This window comes from Gossypium hirsutum, chromosome D02 (assembly GCF_007990345.1).
Source record: "Gossypium hirsutum isolate 1008001.06 chromosome D02, Gossypium_hirsutum_v2.1, whole genome shotgun sequence".
Classification (NCBI taxonomy): Eukaryota; Viridiplantae; Streptophyta; class Magnoliopsida; order Malvales; family Malvaceae; genus Gossypium; species Gossypium hirsutum.
The window spans coordinates 52,200,264-52,206,289 of record NC_053438.1 but is presented as its reverse complement, the minus strand read 5'-3'; positions in this window follow the sequence as shown (position 1 = coordinate 52,206,289).

Below are 6,026 nucleotides of genomic sequence, written 5' to 3'. Positions count from 1 at the left end.
TCCAAGCTCCATAGTAAGTGATCCCAAGCCCCATTTTTAATGCTCTTTACGTTTTTGAGTTCGCGGTAACTTAATTTAGCTTATTCTAGCAATAATTTAACCTAGGGTTTATATTTGGAAATATACCCATAGGTGAAAAGTGTTTATTTTGATGTTTTATGAGAGAATATGAAGTTAGAAATTATGTTAAACAACTTTTGCTAGTCGATTTTAAGCTAAAACGAGTAAAACCCCATAATGGGTAAAATACCTAATGTTTATAAATACATGTTAGAGTGAGAATTTGATGTTGTCATAGAAGAGAAAAATGTTCAACAAGTTATAAAACATAAGAATAAGAGATGAATTTTAATTTCCGAGCCTTGGGGAAAAATGTAATTATGTAAAAGTTTAAGGGCAAAATCATAATTTTGACAAAGTTAGAGTCGAGGGCTGTTTTGATAAATGTGAGTATTAAATGAGTTGAATTTGCTATTTTAGATCAAGAAGAATGAAACTCAAGGTTAGACAAAGGAAAGAATAAAGTTGAAGGCTAAGTTGGTGAATTTGGCTATATTTTGTACCGAGGTAAGTTTACGGTAAATAAATACAATATTTAAATAATAATTATTAATATTTTTATTTTCCAAAAATTATGCATTTATTTTATAAATTTATTTAATGTTGACTCAAGTATGAGATGACAAAGAATCGGTGTTAAAAAGCCCCATTGAAACATGAGGGATGTATCGGATACAAATGTCATGACATTTGGGTAAAGAGATCCCATTTAAGACCATGTCTGGGACATGGCATTGGCATCCTTGAGATCATGAGAGGTCCCATGTAAGACCATGTCTGGGACATGGCGTTGGCACCGAGATGAGAGGTCCCATGTAAGACTATGTCTAGGACATGGCGTTGGCACCGAGATGAGAGATCCCCCGTAAGACCATGTCTGGGACATGGCATGGGCACCGATATGAGAATAACCCATTTAAGATCATGTTTGGGACATGGCTTTGGCATGTTATGATCAGAAGAGACCCAAGTATCCTTATTATTCCAATGTGGCTCAACGGGCTAGTAAACAAATCATGTTCATGAAAATTCATTTAAAAGCATAAATGACATGATCAGATGAGTTATAAGAGTTAAGAACTTACTATATTATCAATTGATACTCAATGTTTCAGTAAGAGAAGAATAAGTTACGATCATGAGTTAACTAAGTAAACCAACAAGAGAACGAGAATGAGATTAAATAAAGAGTAAACTAGAGATCTTAACATTTGAGTTTAATTATTTGTGTTAAATGTTGTTATTTATTTGCTAGTAAACTTACTAAGCTTATGCTTACTTCTTTTATTTTTCTCTCTTATAGTATTGTAAAGCTACTTTCGGGAACTTAAAGACATCGGAGATCATCCACACTATCAACGACAACAACTCGATATTTTATAATGAACCATGTTTGGGTTATGGCATGTATAGGGACTTAGTTATTTTTAGTGTTTGTATTTATGATTTTGCTAAAGAATGATATGTAAGTATTTGATGATGAATGGTTGTTAAAATGGCTAAGTATGAAGGTGTTTGTTGTTACAAATGTTTAGGTGATAAATCATGCATAGAAATCGTGAAAGAGTAGAATTTGCAAAGAAATAGATTTCAAGCAGCAATAGTGACGTGACTTTGAAAAATCACCTAGGATAGTATAAAATGAATTAGAAGATGAATAATATATAAAATTAAATCTTATTGAGTCTACTTTCATAGAAAAATAATGGTGTAGCAAAATGAATTTTATATTTTAAGATATGTGAATTTTAGTGAGATAGGGTCAGAACAATTTTTGGAGTCCTCTATTCTAAGTTTAGAAAATCATTAAAAATTGTACAAAAATGTTTATGAGTTGTAGTTTATATTTATAGATTCTTTGTTGAGTCTATTTTCTTTAGAATCAAGTTATAAGAAAATCCTACAATGAGAAAGCTTTTTTTTAGTGAGAAGAGGTCAGGATAGTCAAGTGGTGAAATAGGGGAGAATTTAACTAATAAACTGTACTAATTGGATGAACAAAAAATTCTGAAAAATTTATGGTAAGAAGAAATATGAGTCTAGTTTTAGGGAAAATTTACATATTTAAATTTTGAATTTTGTATCTCAAGTTATAACTAAATTAGTAACTGCTGCGCAGGTGGACTGCTTTGTTGTGTATGGTGAAATTAATTTCAAAAGTAAAATTTTATGCCCCGAATTTTTAAGTTGAGTAAAGTAATGCCTCGAGATCAACTCCGGCTACGGTCTAGGATAAGGGGTGTTACACCACCAATGAAATAAAAATTTTCTAAGTTGGAGTTATTTGGGTGAATGTTTTATCATCTTTAATGCTCGTGATTTGAAATTGTTTATGTCACTGTTTCATTCAATTTATGTTTATTTCAATTACATGCATGCATGCTCTAGACATAGTTTTTTGTGTGTTGTGTTCTTAGGTGTATTTTTAATTCTGAAAAGGTTAAATATATTGAATCTTGAATCATTTGATGCAAGAGAATACTCGACAGAATATTCGTAGAACTCTAGACATAGATGTTGCAAGTTGTACAGAGAAGAATGTTCATTGTAGTTATTAATCTAGAGTTCTGTGGACATGCAGTAACTTAGATTTCTAGCTTATGATCTAGCTATCAAAAGAGGCAGGTTACAGTAGTGACTCTAAGTAGTTGATTAGACAATATTTTTCCATGGCATTATTTTGGTATGAACATTTCACCTGAATAATTCCAGCCCTATTCATTCAACAACAGAAATACTCTTTCTTTTCTCTATAATTTGCCACAGCATTTAATTGCCATATCAATTCTTTATTTTTAGCATTTGATTTCACTAATTCATTATACAAACATCTTATTCAACTCGAGAGTATTTCCTACTATTCAGTATAGTCAATAGGATTATAATAACTTACTCAATTTCTTACCAATTTCCGATCCCTGTGGAGATGATATTTACTTATCACTTTATTACTTTAATGACGTCTACACTTGCTTAAGTTTACTTAATTAAAGGTTAATTAAGTTCAATTTTAATTAATTAAAAATTAAACAAGTATATAAACAAAAATTAAAAGAAATATAAAACATTTGTCCTACTTATTTTTCAACCAAAACAAAAAAAAATAAAGAAAGGGTTTCAAAGCTTTAAACTTTCAGCTAAAAATTGGTAAGCTCAATCAAGTCATTTTATTGTAATTTATATGTTTTTGAGGTTATAGAAGCTTGATTTAGCTAGCATTTGTACCAATTTGCAAAACTATTAAAAGTTTTTGGATGTTTCCATTGATGATTTCTTAAAGAATTTGGTGTAAAATGATATATTTTAAGCTTAGATGGGAAAAAGGACTAGATTGTAATGTGTAAATTATTAGTTTTTTCAAAAGGACCAAAGTGCAAAATATTAAATATTTGATTTGAAATTTCTATAATTATAGATATTAGAGGGTTCTAAGAGGATGCAATTGAGATCGATTCTGAAATTGAAGCTTAAATTTGAAAGTTAAGGCAATTTCGATTTTAAGGACTAAATTGAATCAAATGAAAAATTTTAGGAGCATTCAGAAAATGAAATTGAACTGATTCACGCATATTAGGGGATGTTATAAATGATTGGTATTGATAAATTGAATTGAATAATTGTATAGATCAAGAATTGGATCAAATTGGAAATAGTCGGGAAAAAGACAAAATTGTTGAATAGCCTTGAAGTTTCAACTTAATTTTTTTATTTTTCTAGGTAAGTTCATATGGTACAATTGTATTTAAATTGTTATGCATTTGAATTATGAATATGTGTATGTTTGATTATAACTTAAATTGTTTGTGATTTGATACAAAATGTGAGATATAAACTAAATTGTAGAGAAATGTTATATGTATTAAATCCCAAGTGAACGTAATAAAGGATAGGATACGATTGGCATACCAATAGGGTTATTGTGTGCTTGTAAGGGGTATGTGATAGTATAGGATAATTGGTTATACGAAGATCATTATTGATTATACCGAGATCCAGTTTTTGTTACGGATCATCGAGTATTGAATATCTCTACTAAGACCTTGGTGTCATGGATGGATGTATTATTATATGATTATTGCCTACAGGGTTTGCACTTCAGTGCCCTAGTGTGGTGTAGTTACTGCTCTTACGAGCAATTTGGTTTGGTGTCATTACTCGTGTATCCGAATCTGTTCACTTGAGTTCTTCGAGCTAAAAAAGTTAATGAAAATTTAAAAATGGCAACGAAATGTTTTGAGCTTTTTATCCAATTAGTTAAATATTGATTTGATTATAGGAATCGTATTGAATTGGATTGATATATGTTTGAATTGCCATTTGATATCATTATATGTTAACTCACCTTATTGATATGTGAATTATTTTGTTTAGGCAAACTTTGCCAAGTTAAATTGCTTTTTGTATCAAATTGTAAATTGAGGTAAGTTGATGTTTAATGCCTATGAACTTACTAAACATTTGATATGCTTACCCCATTTATTTCCCTTTCCCTTGTAGATCATCTTTTGGAACTCGTCAAGTTGTATAAACTCGAAGCTCACACCATCCAATCACCTATTTGGTAGGTGTTTAATCATTTTGAACCTTAGGTTTGTGGCATGTATTTAGGTGTTTTAGAATAAACTTGAATGTCTGAAGTCTTGATGATGTTTGAAAGTCATTTTGATCTATAGTATTGAACTTGATATGTATATATATGATCTAAATGTTGATATTTGCATATGGCTTGAAAATGCATGATTTGGCATTTGTAATACCTAGTTAATTATTTTGGCATAGGTAAGGTTATGAAATGAAATGAAATAACATGTTTGAACATGGAATTACATAGGTAGGAAGTTGGTATCTGAACGGTTAGTAGGTTGAATGGATGGTATATAATTTAAAGTATTGAATTGGTTTGATTGATATGAGTAATTGACTTATGTTGGTATGAAAAATTATTTGTTTAGATATGTTTTTAGGTGATTATGTTGAATGGTTGATTTGGGGGCCTTATGGCCAAATGTTGTTTAGCATGCTAGGTTGAAGCCTTCGAAAGAAAGGACATAGTGGTATGTTTGTGGTATCATGATACCATATCCTTGATGTCACAATATCCACCCTATTTTATTTTGTAAAGTTTGCATTTTGGTCCTTAGGTTCGGAAGTTTGGCCCTAGATATCGCGATACCTATCTGACATATTTTGATGTTTGGCTACTATCTTTAGGATCGTGATACTAAGCTCTAGATATCGCGATACCTTCTTCTCATATTTTGAAAATTTTCAATTTAGTCCTAATTCAACCTTAAGATGGTACTGAGCTTTTGTAAGCTCGATTAAAACCCAAAAATAATTGTTTAATATGTTTTGAAATTGATTAACACTTGATTATATGTATAAATGCTTGTATGTTGTTTAATTGATCGTAGTTGCTCCAGAAATGAAGGTGGCATCCTGTCGCTTGAACTTGGTGATAGGGTGAGGCGAAGGGTGTTACATACATTTCCAATGAAACATATATTTCAGTCCTCAAAGAATATTAATGGAAACAAGATATTTGGTCATAGACAAGTATGTGGCCAATGATATTTCATGTCACATTCATAACATAAGTTATCTCTACCGTTTGAAGGGTTATTTTGAGAACTCTTATTATTCTATTATTTATTATTGTTTCCACTTCTAGTGGTTATTATAATGCCACTTATCATGTCCATGATATTGTGTCACTTATTACGTCCATGATTATATCCTTATATTTTTATACTAAAAGGAATGAAAAAGATCTAGTAGGGTGGACTTCTAAACGTGCCAATATATTATTTATTTAAAGGCAACTAGTATCACAAAAACTTATCGTGATAATTTGATTAGATTTAAAATAATAATAATAATCAAATATTGATAACTCTTGAAAAAAGTTATATTTCATGCATTTACGTCTAGCTAATTGCTTGTACTTAGGTAAATTTAGTCACATT